General features: G+C 42.3%; 1 long non-coding RNA gene across 1 annotated transcript in view; it reads right to left on the bottom strand.

Moving 5' to 3' along the window:
• Nucleotides 1-6656, bottom strand: part of LOC147758562 (uncharacterized) — a 107429-nt gene extending 100773 nt beyond the window's left edge. Inside the window, exon 1 of the long non-coding RNA XR_015318636.1 lies at nucleotides 5542-6656. This is a non-coding gene — a long non-coding RNA (uncharacterized LOC147758562). The remainder of the gene's footprint in view (nucleotides 1-5541) is intronic.
• Nucleotides 6657-20646: the final 13990 nt, after the last annotated feature.

Raw genomic sequence — 20646 nt, 5'->3', positions numbered from 1 at the left:
AATGAAACTAGAATAGAAGTTAAAATATTTTAAGATCAGTACTGCTAAGAGATAGGTTACCATCAAATAGACTATCATATCGTTACCGCCGCGACGACTACGCTGTACCACTCCCATGCTTTACCATAGTTAGAATTCTGCGCAGTACGAGACGATGCATCGTAAGAAAAACTACTTTTCCAGAAAGTCTTACGGTGCTGCAAACAGGCCAAAACGACAAAGTTTATCTACAACTGATGTGTGCCTAGGTTTAAAGGATACTTTTACCTTGTACCTAGCTAACTTTTCTCTGCACTGCCTCTTGACCTTTTTTTTTTTTTTTTTCTGTCCGCGCTTGGTTAGTGCCTTAGACAGCGCTGTCAATCACTCACGTCTGCGCCGAAAACAAATATGAATAAGCGCGTATAAATATATACTCTATATAAATGAGTAGAATATAATATATGTATACAAACAGTGAATAGTTAAAGCACAATTCGTCAAGCATGTAATCGTCATGCTATAATCAGCACGATGATCACTCGCATCATCGACCTCACCCTCATTTTTATCATTGACATAGCTCCAATCTATCATCGCTCGATGATCGATGGCTGTACGATCATCATAATAGCAGGCTAATGGGTAGAATAGAATCGAACTAAGCTGGAGCCCGGTAGATTCCATTTGCTTTAAGTTCTTCATGTGTGAACATTAAAGGTAGAAGTGAAGATAAGGGAGTACTACGCTAGCCGGCTACCTATCTAAAGGCTGAAGTAGTGCTGGCACGGGCCAAAAAGTCGACAGCGAAATGAATATCTTTGTAATGGAACAGCAGTGGAACTTTGACAGTGTGGCTCAGCCTGCAGATTACAGAGGCGGAGGGCGGGGGCGGACAACAATAATAAGCAGAAGCTGCTCTGCGTACACGAGTCCTTGTGCTCTATGTGTGGATGTGCACAAGTACACCTACGATATCACGTGTACACACAATTTAGATACCTTCAAATGAGGTTTTTGTCGTTTTGGGGCCGGGATTCGCTGTCTGCGCGGTCGCTGGCGTTGTTCTTGGTACCCAGATGGACATCAGACGATGACGGCGGTTGGATACGGTAGATCTAGCTCCAACTGCCGACTGAATTACCTCCAACTCCGGCGCCAGGATCCGCCGGCTTACATCAATGTTCTATAAAGAACCCTATCGGTGTGTGCCTATGTTCCCTGTTAGTGGTCGTTAGGACGAGTCTCTGAATTAGTGACATACATCTAACTAACTTTTATTAATGCAACTTACACTAAAGAGGTTGTATTGATGTAAGTGATGGTATTTCACAGATTTTAAGCTTCAATCAAGCGAAATCATTTGTAATGTTATAATTCACAATACGTAGTACTACTAATATAAGTGTATAGCTTTCACTAAGCATGTTAGGTAAAAGTTGAATTGTCTTGGATAGATTACCCATATGCAAATCTCAGAGCTGCTTTTAAAATCTAAGGTTTGTGGAGGGGCTCCGCCAAGAACACGACCGTATGATTCGAGTTGGCGGGATTGACGTCAGGTGGGCAGCGTGTGCCATCCTAGGTTCAGTGTCCGTGTGGTTAGTGTGCTGCGCTGTTGTTAGGCCCGAAAAGGGGGATTCGACGACGGTGTCACTGGCTGAAAGCCGGCTACCGATCAGGTCGCTTGCTTATGCTAAGGGGGTTGCTAAGGTTTGAACTAGCTCGCTTTAGTAATGTCTATTCGGGCAATTTGGCGGGAACGGAATAGTGGCCGCGATGTATTGCCAGTCGTGTGCCGCGCGCGCCAGAATGGGCCGTGTCGTACGTTCGTCATATGGTGACTACGAACCAGATCAGACTTAGCTGTACCTTCTCTACCCTATCCGCTTCATACAATGATGATTTTTATGATGAACATGGGTTATTCGTCGTCATAGCCAGGAGTTAGGAATGGAAAAAAGAGGCTTTAGGGTAACGAAAATCGCTCGTCCGCCCGTCGTCCGCCGTTACCACAGGGTGGTAGTGAGGAAAAAGATCTACTTCTAGGGCTGATGGAAGGCGATTTACACCTGCAAGTCAGGTATCTTGAGGAGTCGGCAGTCTGCGTGTGTATGTATTTTGTTGGCGGCAGATATGTTTTGTGCTTTCGTAGCTGCTATAGCCTATCTAGGCCCTAGAGCGAGCGTCTGTCAAAATCTGCAGCCGCTGTCGGGGTTCTAGCACGTTTGTTCGTGTGTTTCTATGGCTTTTTAGTGTTGTTGCCTTATTTTTGACAGGAAGAGGCTCAGTCAAGCCTAGTCGTTTATTGAAATACAGCAGTGATTTGTGTGCTTTTCACAACGTTCCTATAATATATCACTGTTGTAATGCAGTGTATTTCTTAGTTGATGGTGAAGGCCACTATTTATGGGCTATGCAAGGATATGGAAGAAGGTAGCAGCGACACAAGTCAATTAAAATTCGTGCGAGATTTTTCGCCCAAGCTGCACTTTGTCTAACTTTTGGGTTAAAGACCTCTGGAAAAGCGTTGTCATTAGGAGGTTCAGACCTTACAAAAAAAATCTGCCAATCCATTCAAAAAATAATTTTGGTGTCCTTCCTGAACTATATCTACATAGCTTAAATCCACTTAAACCCCACTGTAATTGATAAGGTAAATTATGTTAATTGAGTTAAAATAATAATTATAATTAAAATCAATAAGCTTTCATAGAAATTTTCTCAAACTAAGCGTATGTTTTATTCACGAAAGCTGTAATGAGAACTCAAGTATTTAGTATTGATGTACAGTTGAAAAATCCTTTGCAATAAGTGATCCCTTACAAAATAAAGCTGTTGTTTCTATTCTTCACCTACACAATTACTGTTAGATAATAGCCCAAGAAAGTTCCATGAGCGCCGTTTATAGCGAAGGCGTACGTCAAAATTGGTAATGCGGCCTTTCCACATTAGGCACCAAAAAGCTCCTGTCATCAATATCGTCCCGTCTTCATCTAATGCACGTAATCGAACGCTACCGAAGACAACGTCGCCATTAATCAGAGCTTCTCGATTGAAATCTCGGTCGTATAGCGTATTAGCATTACCCAAGGTGAAGTGAACAATGGCTGGTAGCAAAAGTACTTTCAAGCCTGTTTTTGACAGCAAGGAAATTGGAGCCCGCCACACTTCTTGTGTGGAGGCGGTGCTCAACCCCAAGCGGCGTTTCCCATATGGCGCTGTTTCTCAGTGTCCCGGCGAGACAAAACCGCGTCTTAGAAGCTTGGCTTCTATACCACTTCCTCCTAACTGCTTGTAGCACGATCCTGCCATTGCTGCAGCCTTCACAAACTCTGCTGCCGTCGCTGCAGTAATCAGCGGCCAACTGAACGTGCCATTGACACAAAAGGTCGGTGCGTTTCCTTGTTTCAAGTACTTCTTACTCTACGCTAAAGTGCCTACATCCTCTCGGCCAGTCTACAACACTTCGCAGCACACAGCAGTATACCAAGATGGTTTGCGCTTTGTGAGTGGAACGTTTAGCTTTATCTTAGGGATGCTCGTTAGTCGGTTATTTTTGAATCTTTTCGTTAGGAAATGCAACATACGCCATGATTGTGGCGCATACGCATTGTATCCTAATATATAGACGGAAGTTAGGCTAGAGAAGTGGTGTCAATCTGAAGAAGTTGTACAAACCGCCACGTGTCCCATAAACGTGTCTGTTCATCTCGTTTGCTGTTCTTCTGCGGCAGTCGCAGACCGTAAGCAGCAAGTCAGCTCATCCACCGATTGACTTACTAAGGCCTAAATGGTTCAATGCTTGCTATTGGCCTGCTGCTGGCAAAATTTACCTCTGATTGAGCTATGGAAGTGGCGGACGAACTTCAGCCGATGTTAGCTCATGGTTGTCTTGTCGATTTCCGGCTGAGCAGCACACGGAACAGCAGCCGGGACGGAAAAAAATAGCAATACAAAACGTATTTGAGAGAGTGTCCTACTATTGGTGATTTTCTACTATTAGACTTTTTCCAATCTCAGATTCTACAATACAATTACGTGAACAAGTTGGGAATATTTCGCTAGCACATTTGATCACTAGCGGCAAGCTAAGATAAAAATAGTAAAAAATGTATTTTTATTTACCGCTAACCGTTACGTATAATCTGTGTCCATCTATTACGTCTCGATTATCCCTTACTTTATGATAAAATAGGAGAAATCTCAGCCGGCGTTGAGGATGGACAACGCTAACATAATCCTCTTCAAGAGCACAAAGCAGCGACGGTGGTCAAAGGTAACCAAAGTTAACATTAAAAAACCTTCACCAACGTATTTGATAATAGAAGATTTACGTATTGCGATCGAGACCTCACACAATATTAACCGCTTCAAGCCTGAAATGGCTTCCTTCCAGAAGATGCATCAGTTCGACCTTCAAACCTTCTACTTTCAAAATAATATTCGTCGTATCGCTTTTGACGCTAAGCGTCCAAGCGGATGTTTGCCACAACAAAAACACTAGCAATAAGTATTTCTAACATCGAGACCCCGGCTTTGGCCGATGTACCACGTTTGAACAACTACTAAACTTCGTTAAACGCAGGATTGGGCAAAAGTGGTACTCCGTTGTTCAACCCACCCAATCCGAGAAAAAGCCAGCTAGAGAAAATGGGCGCATTCTCGAACCGAAATATGCATTTCAAGTAAAGGCCTGCTATTCTGTCCGGTTAGCACTCTACTATTTAGATAGCGTAATATTAAGTAAAAACCAATTTTACATTACAGCCAGTCTAAAAGTTAAGCAAGCTACTAATGATAACTCCATATTAACTAATTTTTTAACTTTCGATCCTAGGTCTGTATCGTGCACATACATATACCATTGTAGTTAGTCATTTACTGCAATAAAAGAATTTGCCAGTGGAATTATTCCCTTGCATAATCTTACCATAACGTTAAACAGATAAGTCTAAAGGGTCTACTTAAGTTAAAATTCAAATATATTGACTTATTTAGACCTTTTAGACACAATTCAAATGATCACAAAGAGGATGTGAAAAAAGTATCGATGTTTCGCTCAGATTGATTCGATATCGAAATTAAGAAAACGAATAATTTCGAAAACACGGAAACGTCCACCAAAAAAACACGATTGGCTTTCCCTTCCGTAGCGGCTAAACGTTTCAAGCCCATTTTACAGCATTCACCTCCAGCCTGATGACATAACTGACAATTGCAGAGCTTGTGCCCGTCTGTCGGTCAACGAGAAAGAAGCATTTCTTTTAAGTGCGCAATAGATATTCATACTAGTCAAACAGTAGCTTATGGCCATAATAAAAATATCTCCGCTATTCTCCAGTTAAACAATAGACTGCCGCGTTCACAGTAAAAGAAACGATAACCACAACGACAGCAGATGTCATGTTGTTGTTGTTACTATTCTATGTTTCTATCAACAAGTACACAAGTTCGGCTCATCGAATATCGACACATTAAGGCTCGATCTTTCGCACGCGGCTCGATTTGTGCCTAGCGTGTCGTGCGATAGATAACCTTTAACAGTAAGCAAATACGTACATATTCGCGGCAGCATTAGGTTTCCGATTAACCTGGATCGTCCGCAGGTAATAGCACAGCATCCGCGCGCGATTAACGATCTCAAGCAACGATAACATTGAACACTGAAACACACACTGTTTGTTGTTGTTATTGTAGATACTAACACGAACTTTTGCTGCCAGCAGTATACGGCCGAGTGGAAGCTTTTTCCTGGACGATAATGCCTCTTCGCTGTTTCTGCTTTCCCTCACAGTTAGCAGGAAGTGACACATGGTTAGCTAAAAACGCTCGCTTAGTTCTTAACTTAGCTTATTGACCATGTGAGATGATGACGAGATCATCTACTGTGATTGATGCTGCTATCTATTACTCGATGTCATCTGCCTTTCCTCACCCCCGCCCCTTCAGGTCAGGTAATAATAATAATAGAAGAAGGAACGATAAGTAATACTCCTTTAGTGGAATACTGGTTCTGCAGCCAACTCAATATAGCTACATCCACTGACGTAATACAGAGATGTTCCTACGTGCAGCATTGCTACTTACAATACTGCTGCTTCTACGAATTGGCATTCGTCGGCCCAAAGCGTACGTGTAAGCTCTGTACACGCTGTCTAGGTCTCAAGAAGCTTAGCTTACCCAGCCGGTTATGCTACAAGTAATTTAGTACAGACTTTCATGTATTCAATACTACGGAGACGGTAATCGCAACAATCTCTCATTCGTAGTGCTACTGACGACGAAGTTGACTAAGCGATTTCAATACAGTTTGAGCTTGTTGATTTAAAGCAAAGTGGAAAGGACGCCCACGAGTACAAACCAGACGACTAGTGGCGGGAAATTCAAGAAGGCCGGAAAAGCCCGCAATCAGGTAACAATATGCAGTCGCAATGCAGAGACATTCAGCATTACTCCCGTATTTGCCAACCGTAGCCGAACGAATAACAGCACTCCTACAGGACTCACACCACAAAGCACAGGGAATGCGTCGATCTTGAGCCGCCGCACGGGCATCGATCGAAAAGCAAATGAGGCACAAACGTCCCAGAGCTGTCCAGAAACTCATGTAAGCTTTACCCAGCGTTGCCCGCGTAAGGCATTTGTTCCCGGTGTTGGTACCCGTGCACTTGGTACTTTTGTTGACACCGGCCGATGTTTTACCTGTAAACAACAGTGACCAAGTGCTGCCAATATGAATCAGTATTATTGGGATTTGCCCACAGTCCACAATGCAAATACGGATAGAATACAAGGTAGACAATCGCGCATCGCGTTGCCCTCGTCGATCCCTTGGAGTTTTAACAATGAGAGTTATATTAGCTTATCTCATACCAGAAGAAGATACAGTGAAAATACGGCAGGTCTGTAAAACAATAGACAGCCAACATCAATCGGTAATTGAAAGTTGCTTGAAAAGACAGCACATTACCACCGTGGCATCGCCACGAAGCGACAGCGTCTCGTTTTCCCACACCGTGATTCATCAAAGGTGTGAAAAAGAAAACGGAACGAAACTAACCAAGCAATTTCACGTCCAGGTATTCCATCAGACAGACAAACAGACGGCTGGGTGGCTCACAGTACGAAACGAAGCATGTGTTTCCTTTGCCCGGATTCGGACCTAGACCTAAGAATAGCAAGTAAATAAGTTACTTACTTAGCTAGCACGAGGACGTAGGCTTAGTGATACGCTGTATACAGAAATGCTGAAAACCTGGTTTTGATGAATGGATCCGCGCTGCCCACGAGCTTGCCAAACGTCACTTTCAGGCGGATATTTCAGTTGTTGTGATTGGGTGACCCGTTATAGTTGAGATTACCTAGGGTGTTTGCAGAAAAAACTAACTATGTTTGATTGGTTTCGACACAGAAAAGCAAACGACCTCTTTATGTTGACTGTAACTGTTAGAATACGGAGCGTAGCAAGCCACGGCAGAGTGGTAGCATGAGAGAGAAACTTAGCGTGCGACGCGTATCTTTCATCGGGGATAAACTGTTTGTATGCAAAATGTTGTGGGGGTCAAAATGACGAATACCTAGTGAGGTCTAGCTGACTAGCTGAGGATCTGTAAAACGTAACAGAACTCGATTCTACAGAGAGAGACATTCGTCTCGGTATCAATGGCCGGCAGAGCATTGGCAAAGGCAGTGAAGCTCAGCTGAATCTAAAACTCTATGATCTTAGTAATTTAAGCTTGATACAGAAGATGACGAGCGCATTGGGTATATAGGATTGGAAAAATAAAGCAACAAAGAACATTTAACCTAAGTGAGATTCAGCTCGGCCGCATCCGCGCATGGTTCGGCTCACAATATGACATTGTGGTTGATATTTCTATGGATGTGACTGATCCGGTGCTAAATATCTTCTACTTATAAGCAATATGGTGATGACAGACGTAACTGCTATTTGAAGGTAAGCTAGTAACTATTTGACATACCTATCGATCTAACGAAGTGCAATAGCGTGACGTTCCAAAGCAACTTTTGACGCTTTGGCAAGGCGCTAATTCAGCTGGGAAATATTTCTAATAATAACATTAATCTTGGTACTTTACGAGACACATTTGCGGTGACATACCAACAAAAAAAAAAGATATATTCGCGCTGTTACAGTGGTCAATGACGACGGTACTGATAATGATGACCATTCTTACAACATCGACGACTAATTATACTTAGGAAGCTACGTTTATACCGGAAAATTAAACTTCCATGGTAGTCTCTTCACTGAAAATGTATAGCTTTAAAGTAAGTAACTTCTGTGTTCACAAAAGATGGCGAAATTCGTTTCTATGAAGAAAACGTTTTTTCGTTGAAATGGTAGCTTAAAAAGTGTTCATGTTTACAAGGTAGAAAAGGCTTACGGTCAAAAAGCTTTGAATTGGTACATTTTAAGACATAATTGTATTTTAAATGAGATGGCACCGTATTATTGCGGTGTGTTGTTTAAAATAAGTCGTATATCGAGAGGTAAACAGCGTACATAAAGCTTTCGTTCTCAGTCCATAGTTGAACAACAGAGCCAACCAGCTTTGTTTCACCTTTTTTTCCCCACTTACTTAGGCATGACAGAATCAGTAAAATTTGCGCAGTATCGAACCCAATATACCGTACGTACCGCATAGCAGGTTGTTTCATTAATATTTCTTCAAAAATCTACGCGTTTGTTGTCACGAAAATAGATATTATCTGTGTCATCTATTCAGACAGAAAGCTGTCACATGTATGGTGTAGTCCTTTTTTGCAACGTTTACGTAGCCGGGTATACGCACATTGAATATTTAGTAGTGAAAAGGTCAGCATACGAAGCGCACCGGATTAATTTGTTAGCAGTCAGTTAAACGATCTCAGAAGTATCTTAAAAACTTTAAAAACGAAAGCTATCTTAAACCCGAAGACGAAGTTCAGTATAGTATATGTGTCAGTGCGTTACAATATACATGTAATATGTACACGAATATACTTTTTTTATTCGACTGAAGTGTCTTGGGAACGAGCTACACAAACAAAGGAGCTCGTCGGCCACCGACGGCCTACGATGGAACGTGATACTCACAAATGGTCATCAATAGAACGTTTTTGGCGCGCCTTTGATGTCCTTCGAGAACTAGGTTAATCCTTTGTTCAGGGTGGGCCGCTGTTCCAAAACAAAGAGTATGAAATATGCATACGCTTCTTTTGATCAGCTTAACTTTCTGGGAGATGCAATATCAATAAAAGTGAAATAGATTTTCCGCACTTTTACAGTTTTCTCATTCGACATTGAGGAGACAAGACATTAACTATATTGCACCTTTTTGTGGTGTTCGTTGTTGAGCCAGCTATGCTTGTTCGTTTGACAAATGCGTGAGCCCCTACTGCCAGCAAAAAGGTCTTGGAGTTATCGTCCCCAGTTCGAAGAGATAACAGTGGGATTTCTTTAGCAAAAAATTAAATTCAGCAAAAAAAAAAACGTTTACCTAATTTGATCTATACAGTAAAAGTTCTCCTGAAGCAAGCCGGTACATGCATAGCCTTAAACGCTTGCATCAATGCCAGCTGTTCGACAAGTGTTCGGAAGTATCTTCAAACGCTAACCAAGTTCTTCATCAAAAGTTTTCACCAAAAAAGCCTTGGACTTTATTCGTTTGTAGTTAGCTATTTTTAAATGGTTAATGCCCCGGTAGAACGCTATTTTTAAATGGTTAATGCCCCGGTAGAACAGGCAGTACTAGTCGTCGCACATGTCACAATACACATCGTACACGATTTCGTCATGTGGGTGTATGATTTAGACGAACTACAATTTATAGCTAATGCCATCCTTTCTCCGATAGCCTGGGACTTTGCGTTGTGTGCACGATAGCAGAATGACGCTTTAAGCCCTTCAGACTCCCTCTTTCGCTCGGTTGTACGCCTCATTATCTACAACTCATCACCCGATCACCAGTGAGCGCGTTAGCGTGCGTGACGTCGCTTCAGGCATCCCGGTTGGTTGATTCGGGCCGTGTCACCGTGTTTCGTCGTCCGTATGAAGCCCGAGGCGGCGGACCGAAGATTGACACAAGAGGATTATCATCAAAACGGATTTCGTAAATTGAAAGTTACACTCAACCTACTCTCGCAACGATCAATATGGCCAGAGGTAGACAAAAGGAACTTGATTGGCCCAGGTCAGTCAGTAGTGACAGCTTAAAACGTGGGAGCGACAGTGCTTAACGTTAACAGCCGCGTTTGTACGACAGCGATATATATATATAGTGCAAAGACTATGTTAAGGTACCTTTACTATGTTTGCTTCGCGCTGAAATTCGCAACGCTTAGTGCGTATTAGGGCCCGGTTAGAGATCCTTAAAATAACTCGCGTCCTAATAGAACAGGTGGTACTAATTTTCGCACAGGTCGTATGATACATCGTTAGCAAGTGGACAAGTGGACAGGTAATATTAAACAATAACGACACCACGCAGTCCGCTGGAAACAATTTCTCTCTTCATCAAACCACCTAGTGCCCTAACTAAGGCTCATTCGAAAACGGTGTATGTAAAGTGCGATTCAAACTTTTTTGCTGGTTAGGACACGGAGCCTTTTCTAAGTGCACACTTTAGACAGGTGAGTAAACCGTATTTTGGGACTGCCGAAGCACAGACAAGGCGTAAAATGTAGTATATTGTAGCTCAGAGTGTCGAACTATTAGATATCGAATGTTTGCCATAGGGGACAAGCCATATTGTGCTCTCACTATATATATAGTCCTTTCAATAGCAACTGGGCATTTGAAGAATATTTTCCTTCAAAATATCTTATTAAGATACTGGCACAGACCGCAATCACAGACATTGAGCATACGTTAATCTTGACAGAAGAGGATGACCACCTATGTGATCTGGTTACTGGATCTTTCAAGCTTATAGGCTTGCAGGTAACGTCAAAGGCTGAATAAAGCTAGTGGATTTCCTATTTTCAGTTTGGGCGCAACATGAATGATTTACTCACTTCTTTTCGATTAGTATGCCACTTGTTTAGCTTGAGTTAGCCAATTTGTTCGTTATGGCAAGATTTCCCATTCTTTATCTTATGTATAGGACCCGCATGCAACACGAAGATGCCCATCACATCTTATACATATATGTTTTCGTTTTCAATTGTGTGTGTCTTCGTCGAAACTCATCCTCACCGTAACCAACGAGTGATGTTAGATTTTAAACGAATATACTTATAGACATATGTTATGTCCGCAATTGTTTAATAGACACGAGTGAAATACAAGTAATGTTGCAGGCTTAGCATTTGCACTACGTTTTATACATGGTTTGCTCGAGATCGGCGTTTCCCTCTACTATAAGCTCGAATATGATGCAGAAAGATTCGAATACTGTCACAATGAAGAAAAATAATTCGTGTTGCCCCATGGGTGCATATGATAGTGTCCATTTTACTTGAGTATCGCAGCTCCACGATGGAGTGACTCGCTGTCTGTCTGTCTGTCTGTCTGTCTACTATAGATAAGCATAAATCATCTACATATATATATATACTAGAAAACGAGAAGCCGTTTCCATTAATATGTCTAATAGTCAATCAAGGAGCAATTGTTGACGCAGTCAAACCTTGTATGTTTTGAAGGTATTTGTTTTGTCTTCAAAAGTGTGCCAGTCACGCGAGGACTTCGAGACAATATTATAATACAGCGCATATACAAGAATACAATGACAACGATAATCGGATCCATAGAAGGTGTTTGTCTTTGAAATCAGACGCCCTCATCTCCTTCCGACAGTTCGAGCTGTCCCACTACAACTGACTCGCGCAGAGTAGGTAGATTGTAATCGACAGAGCGGAAACGTTGTCGAGTGCCACTTAAATACTACCGTAACACAACGAATATGTCCATGCATTGTTCACTCGTCGAGTGGCCTGCGAGGTTCGCTTATCCCCACTGTCGGCGCTGTCAGGGGTAGCGGAGATTCACCACTGTTGGGCAGGTTGTGTTTGGCGATCCCAGGACAAGACCACTGCTACCAGCACCCTTGCAACGCTGTACTGACCAGATGGCATTCATTTCGAAATCGGCTTGCGAATCAGAGTGGCAAGACGAAGGCACTTATGTTCATCCTCAAGTGATTAGGCGCTAGTGGTTATGACGGCCTGCGGTTTTCGTGACGCTTCATGGCATCGACTTCGACCGATGGGCCGAGACTGCACAGGCGGGCAGAACGCGACCTTCGTTATGAAATTTTTCTCTTGAAAATTTCCGTATCGTTCATTGAAGCGATACTGTGCATCGACATATAGTGCCGGTCGCATTACTAAGCAGCGCGCGGCTCTTAGCAGATAAGATAACAATCATTGCAATTGTTGTAATGGTCAAACGGCGATGCTTGGCTATACCATACAAGTTTTCCTGTCGACTAGCTAATATATAAACATGTATGTATATATGTATATATAGAATAGCGATAGCAATTCGTCGGTCTAGGCAGAAGTTATCATTGAAAGCAATCTAGATGCTCAAAGGACACTGGATATTCGTACACTTTCTATAGTAAGGCAGATACAGTCCACAAGCAAACCACAGGAGATTGTGATAGTGACTACTACCAATGTCATACTGGAACGTTAGCATTATGTGTGAATTATGTATTTTAAAAGTACGCTAAACTGTATAATTTAGTTAGGTTTTACTGGTCAAGATAATCGTTGCTCGAGCTGCTCACAGTCGCTGAACGGAATTTTGTCTTTTTCGTACCGTTGTGACTAGGCGTCTATATCGTTACTAGTCTTCTGACGATCTGTCAGCTTAATTAACACTGGCTATGATCACATACTGTGCGGTTCTTGATCCAGCCGATAAGCGAAAGAGGCATCTAGATTTTAGGATCGCCTGAAAGCGGTCAGACGATCACACCCCAGACAGGTTGCTTTCGTCCTTTCCCACTGAGTTGAACCTATGGGGTCATCAATGCGGACCCGGACGGGCAAGACAGAACAGCCACCGTCGCCATCACCTAGTTGGCTATATTGCGAAGTCGTGGCCGCGCCCTACTTAGCGGGAGTACGAAGGATGCCCCCATTCATTTCGTTTTGCCTGCACAGGTAACGTACGCGCCTAAACAGCAGAGGAATGCCACTTTAAGTTAATACTCTAGATGAAAAAGAAAGGCCGACGTAAACCTGGCCGTATAATATAACATTTTTCTATAGGCTAAATTTTCAATTTGCTTAATATTAGAGATACGATTTTCGTGTCGGAGATGTAAATAATCTTGCTGATTATGTAAATATATATATTAATTACATTAAAGCTCATTCTACTATAGCTTTGTCAGTGCCTGTGTGTTTCTGTATCAATACGTTGTGTATTTGGTTAGGTGTATCCTTCGTGCAACCAGAAGGTTCATATAAGCCTAATAAGAGCTATCGCGTGGCCGATTGGGCTAGCACGTTTCATGAGCTGACGGAACTGTGCCTTTAGTTGTCGCGTATTGCAACCGGAAGTGGTAAAGCGGAAATGCTCTAATGCATTGCGTTTCCAATAAGGTTTGGCCTGGCAGCTTTCTTTCATATGCACATAGTTGTAACCCATATATAATGTCATAAACTAAGGAATGACTTTATCGACGAACGCCTAGTGGCGTATCAGTCGAGCTACGCTAGAAATCTGAGTACATACGTCTGACGTATGGGACTACGGGAGGCGAATATAAGGCTTGATTGTACAATTAGTCGCCCCTCATTAACCTAAAAATCGCTATAGACATAACGTTAGCTGATCGTCAACATCGGTGGCCAACGAATAGAAGCAAGCAGCTAGCTCCGAGCACTATAAACTCTTGACACATGTCAAAATAAATCGATTGTCCTATACACTAATAATATCCGCCATAAGACCGTAACGGTTAGTTGATGATTCTCAATGAACACTGATCAGCCAATGGAACCTATAGACAAAATATTCAACTGCTCAGAAAGCACTGACCGCCGCCGTTTTGGCCGTGTACAACAGGATTCATTTGTGCTTTCGTGGCCGCAAGCATGAGTTAGAAAACATATACAGATCTATTAGCATTACAATTTGCGGCCACGTACACTGACAGATAGGCTTCTATCATACTCGTGCTCCATTCGAAGGTTTCATTTTTTTTCCAGTAAATAGCCAGCTTAAATTGGTGTTGTTCGTTATAGTCCGAAACCAATATGAGCGAGTGATTATTAAAGTTAAGAAAGTTATTAGATGCTGCGTGCTTTTTTTAAACCAACTTTTATCGGATGAAAGAATACCGAAGATGTCGATTTTAAGTGCTCAAAATATTTGTTATAGTGGATAGACGTTGGCCATTTGCCGTATCTCCACCGTGCGTTTATTGCTGCGTCTGCATAGAGTTGTTCTATTCATTAGTGAAACGGCCCGACACAGAGCTGTGCTCCAAATTTTGACATACACCATTTGGTGCCGGTAATGCCGTTAGAGACAGACACTTCTACGGCAGTTACATACTATTACTCTGTCTGAATAGCATCAGCTAAATATACATATATATATATATATATATATATATATATATATAGGTAGGTGTTTTCGCGGGCGCGCGCGTACGCAAGGTCCTTGATGATTCACCTCGTCGCCGCCGCCGCTGCTATTGTTATTATTGGTGGCGTTGTTATTGTCCTCTTCTTAATTTCCGCCTGCAGATTGTGTCGCTACCGCTTCAGGGATTGCGTCGTCGGCTCAGCCAAGTTCTTTGTCTTCTACGAGACGGATAGAAGTTTCCAGCCTCCTCCACTGCGCGACGGTCGGCGTCCTCTTTGTCTGCCACTTGTTAACCTTGGTAATAATTATCATGCTATTTCTATAAAATTACCTGTAATCGTGCAGTCTCCCAATTAGCTATAGCTATTATGGTGGTTACTGCCTCTGCTGTCGTCGATGGTACAGACGTCGACGAAATCGACAAAAGCAGCTAGGCCGCATCTAATATCAGTCGATCCGGACTAGAAAAAATTTATCGAAGTCACCAATGACGGCCGTCCAACACATGGCCCACACTGTTACTGTTAATTCACCACTACAACGATAGCTGTTGCTACTGCCAATGACGCTGCCGCGGGTGCCGATGCTTAACAGAACGCCTTCGGTAACAACCCCACATAATTACGACTAGAAAAACAGCCCTCCAGTGTACGCTGGCGTGAAAGCGTAAACAAATTGGCGCCATTACTGCTGTTCCAGGCAGCCGACAACGAGACGATGGTATAGAGACTTACGTCGATGACGTAGTCATTGTCAGCGACAACGACAAATCATATACTATAATTAGAAATGAGTACGTACGCGATCTGTTGAATTAGAGCCTTTATTCCTAAAACTAAAGCAGTGATGCTAATAACAATAAAACAACTCTTTCTCAGTGGGAAAAATGGCAGAAGAGCAGAACTTTATACAGCTAAGTTAGATCATGGCAAACAAATGCGTCAGTTGCTCTTCGTTCGTTAGGTCTAAGTACTACAAAGGCCGGTAATGTTGGGACCTTAGCGGTACGTTTTGAAGCACATATAGGCGGAGATGAAAGCCGTTCATAGGTTAGTACGCTAGGTGGATAGATCCTGAATATTTTTAGTCCTAAATATATATATTCGGCCAGCTCCTCGAGATTTTATTTATTTTAGGCCTGAGTAAAAATATCTAAGTAAATATTTCCAGCTCTGCATCTGGTGGTGCGGTTGTGAAGTAGTTCTTCGCGTTACGTGGCAATATCTGAAAAGAGCCTGGTTAGCAAAAAGGGATAGTGTATATGATTTTTGAGGGCATTAGATAAAACACTTTGCAGCTATAAGACGCCAGGCTGCGACGAGTTCTCCATATAAAATGGTGGCAGTTTCGCTAGTGTTTAAAAATTAGCTGTTGCTTTCGGAAATATCCTTTATATTTGCTATTTTAATTTAAGAGCACCGAAAGAAGGAAGAGTTTGTTTAGAAAACTATCGAGTCACGTTCGTGGCGGACCAATTCAAAGGTCAGTTTAGCGCCATGTTGCGCTTATGATAAACACAATAACGATCAACACTGCGTTACACATTCAAGAATCTAAACATTAACTTACTTGCTCTAATATGCCTGTACAATATTCGTTAATTTACTGAAGAAAGTTATTGCAGTTGCTTATATTCCTGCGGTCTATGATTTTTAAAGACGCAAAATTTCAAAAAGTCTTTATTAAGTTATTTCATAATACATTATTTCTATTTTCATGCGGGGTGCGATCTTGTTTAAACTATTCACTGAAGTAATAAGCAGCTCGATTGTCCCACGCTTCGACTCCATATTCTTCTCTAGGTGAAGGTCGATGCTGTCAAGATGCCGTGGCACAGGCTGCTATAGCAACAGATGGCTCTTCTGCAACGTTTTTACTTCGGCAACGCTTTTGCCGATTCGCCGGAAGAAAAAATAATCACCAGGTCAACCGCGTGCTCGCTTGTTTCGTCAACGCTTTTCCCGCGCAAAGCACGTTGGCGCCAATTTGCTTACAGAAATTACGTGTGATTTTATTAAAACGTTCGAAGGATGGATGTACGCAAAATGTATCGTTTGTAGCTTGAAGAACGAGACATAATTTCGAAAACAAACTGACCTTTACGTCTGGTTTTCAAACATGGCTGGTATCTATAAAATGTTTATGTTCGATATAATTGCGCACGGTTATTCGAAGTTACAAATAGTACTGTGCTTAGATAACTGGTGTCCTATAGTTTGGAGTAAGTACAATCAGATTTGATATAAACCGATTCATATTACGGATATTGTAAATATAGAAACATTTTACTTGATTTTAGTTCATTGTACATGGGAGGAATGACTTACGAGTTTGAGTATTGCTGAAAGTCATCAATATATCTCAATGGCACATTCTGCCCATATGTCAACTTGAGCTATTCAGCTCATTGAGATCGATTTCTCTCATTTAGCTCCGTATAATAGTAGTAGATAAATATCGTTTTTCAGCGCGTTTTCAATTCAGCCCAAAAAAGCATTGAAAGAGAACATTCCATTTCCTGTTGAAGATAGAATAAGCAGGCCACAATCATCTTTTCACATTTATTTCACAAGAATTAATATTAAAAAGTAATCGTACACAAAAGTTCTCATACACTCCTCATATAATGATCGATCTCTTGCACCTTAAACTGAATTGTGTTGCTTTCGAGAATTTGTCGTCTCTTGTTTTATAAGTACGTTCATCGTCTTTACATACAGCCTCATAACCACGAGAGGCCTAATCGACATTAGGCCCCAAACCCATATCGTATGTGGTGCCCGCAGCAATTGCGTCACTTCATCGCAATTGGTTCTGCTGGTTTTCCAACGCTACAACGACATTAAGAGGTTTTGGCCCCATTGTCGAGTAAGGAAGCTTGCATAAATCGCCATGAGGTGAGGTGCGGCCAGTTAGGTTGGCCCCTTCAACGATTGCGCACATCGGACATGTCTTTGGTATCGATACACATATCGTTTGATAAGTCGCGTTCAGAGACGCGGCTGATGCCCACAATTCAATGCATAAATGATCAGCTCAATGAACTTCGTAATTTTGAAGTTTTTCTCGAGGCCTGCATCTGTTCCAGCATCTGCGCAGTGAATCTTCCTGGCAGAGCAGTGTGGCTTTTATAATTTTTTTCTACCTGACAATGCTGCCGCAAGCTGCTCGCGTGTCCAAGCCAAGAATAACACCGTTCTTGTAGATGAAACCTGTATGTTTAGAATTTTACGTCCGGTACCGCCTTCAGGCATTTCATCAGACGGCCGGCTGACTCACAGCACAGTGTATGCCCGCGTTAGAACTACACCGCAACGTGTCGTCAAAATTAGCAGGCCAACACGTTACCCACTAAGCTATCGCAAGGATCTATACGCGAGACCAACGATTATTGTTCCTATCTTTGACATAGAACAACAACAGGAGGCGAGATATTCGTTGTGCTTGCAGTTTGCAAAAAGGAATCCCTATGGAAATAGTTTAGGCTGTATTTTTCTCCTGTCCATTACGTGTAGAGGATTACTAGTTGTTTGACAAAGTATAGGATGGTAGAAGTTTAATTGTATTTATCTTCTTCTTGTTCGTCCTCATTATCACCAATCAGTAATAGTATTGGTTCAAGACAGTCTTATCTAGCACCTCGCTGTGTAGTTCGATACTCGTGCCCCGCACAACTGTCTCTCAATGCAGTATGTCGCCACGATCACTTGATAGTGCTTCTATTGCCTGATCCCGAATGTCAGAGTCGGCGTGCCGATTATTCCGATACGTCGGCTGGTGATTGATATTAACCTGTCGTAGCAACATCGTTGTAAATTGCTTTGTCACGCTGCGTGTCTGTTCCTGCCGAAGATGAGAGCAAGTTCTATTGCGAACTACGGACATGGCGGGTCGTGCGTCAAAAAATTATCTTGAGATTTTGTGGAGGAAGTGTGCATATTTAAATATGCTGTTTGTCTGGTAGCATTTGTTCATAAAAGTGGCGTACGCGGACAGATGTAACAGATACCTACGAAGCGGCAGAGACTGAGCGCAGAATCATCAAAATGACGCAAAAAGACCCACTGACATCCGGCAGTGACAAAGGCAGGAGTGGCAATGACAATTCTACAAGTAAGGCTATCTCTGTCTACAGTTCTATCGGGACCTGTAGAATGAATTCCCTGTTCTATTTCAGTCACAGTGGCAGTGATGTTTATTCGAGAAAAAAAGAAAAATAGGCAAACTGAGAATTAAGAAAAATGCGAGAGAAGAAAGACGCGTGTTTAATACGCGTTTCATGTTGCTTGGATGCGGGGTCAACGCATAGCCGTAGTAGGGTATGCATGTAAGCAGCGATACTGTGACAAGCGGAAGACTAGCTGAGCGATAGGAAGTAATGAATAGCCAGGCCGACAAAGGAACAGGAATCATACTTCATTATTGTGGCCAGATCAAGCACAATCACTGACGTAGCTTTCGCTGCTGAAGCAAGAGTCGTCATAGTGGCCGACGACGGTGATGAACAAACAAAGAAGGCGCGTGTTGGCGACCGTGAAAAGTCGAGCCTCCACCTAGGCCGTCAACAACGACGCAAAGTCGAGGACGAATTCGGCCAAAGGGTAAGATGACCCTGAGGACGACCCTGAATCAATCGATTGCTGTCGGAAAAAGACAGTGGAAGGGATCAAGCAGTTTTCACGAGGTTCTGCTAGAACCCTTTGTTAAGGAAGTCGAAATACAATGTTCACAGCGAACAGATAGCGTTAGTATCATAATAATAGCGATTCCTAGTATGCTGGTTCACGAGCCATCAGCACCGAAAGGTTTTAGCTCTATGTAAAAACCTATCTAGTGCAAAGACACACAATTCTTAATGTATTATCACCGATAAGAAATATGCTGTAGATCGCAAAGCGGTCCAGGTCATAGCCAGAATATGTAACTTTTCTAACTTTTTCCGATGTGCTCTACTACCTCAAACTACCGTTAAATAATTGTGCGCAAGCTGATTTATTAGGATAACACTCGTATACCGTTTTGTCTTTTAAATCAAACATCGGACATTTCAACATCGTGTTTCTTGCCACGGTCCCTACTACAGCATATTTTCGCCAGCCATTATATATAGGGAGTTATCTGCTGTAAACTATAACAGAACTATATCATCCAAACACAAAGAGACTCGTACACCTGTTCCAGTGGTTAAGAGTTAAAATAAGTTAAGTAACGAAGGCCCTTGTCATTTGTTGAACGCAAATGACAAGGGCCTTCGTTGAAAACATCAACGATGCTAACAAAATCTCGCGTGCAAATACCAGTCTTCGTGTAATTGGGGTTTATAGTTTTCAATCGGTTCGTTCCCGAAAGACGTCGATAAGTTCATTTGTCCACGTTTTCAGCTGGGTTACTTTTTGCGACCAATAAGAAACAGCTGATTCATGAGAGAGTGGCGGGTGCTGCATTACCTACAAAAATATGGTTGGTCCGCCAACTTAATCCTGTAGTAGTAAGCAATGACACACAGACACAACAGCAACAACGAGATTGTCGCCAGCCATCCATAGGTGTGGTGATCATAAGTTAATTTTTTTGTTTTGATATTTATGGCAGCTGAGCGTCACGAAAAAGTACATCCCGACAGAAATCATCATCTGCTGCTGCTGCTGCTGCTAGGACACCTTTGCCTTACCTTAGCAAATGACTGGTAGAACAGAAACAACAATAACAGCCAAAACACGAGGATATCAGTCGTAACCGGAGGGGCAATTGTCAGTTAAAGACACTTCTATGTAAAGGCTCGATGTGAATGTAATGCCCTCAACTGCAGTATGCTACTATTGTTGCGCTCTTTTTGCACCTGAAGCGCACCGAAGCTCTATGTCCGATCTGTTGTTGTTTATTATTTAACCATTGTAAGTCTGTGGCATATTTGGCCACGTCGTAACGTTCTGAACTACCGGGGTCATATTGACCGGTACATACTTGAAACAAGGACATGTATTTACTCTTCAAGAGGTCTCGTGCGAATTTTTTTTACGACGGTAATTAGGAATTGCCTTCAGAGTCTTGCCATATACCACACGACTTTTTCATAGTTGTAACACTCGGATCTAAGATTAACAATGACA

The sequence above is a fragment of the Varroa destructor genome, unplaced genomic scaffold (assembly GCF_002443255.2).
Source record: "Varroa destructor unplaced genomic scaffold, Vdes_3.0 BEIS01000001.1, whole genome shotgun sequence".
NCBI lineage: Eukaryota > Metazoa > Arthropoda > Arachnida > Mesostigmata > Varroidae > Varroa > Varroa destructor.
Note: the sequence above shows the minus strand (reverse complement) of the source record. Positions and strands in the feature narration are given on the sequence as shown.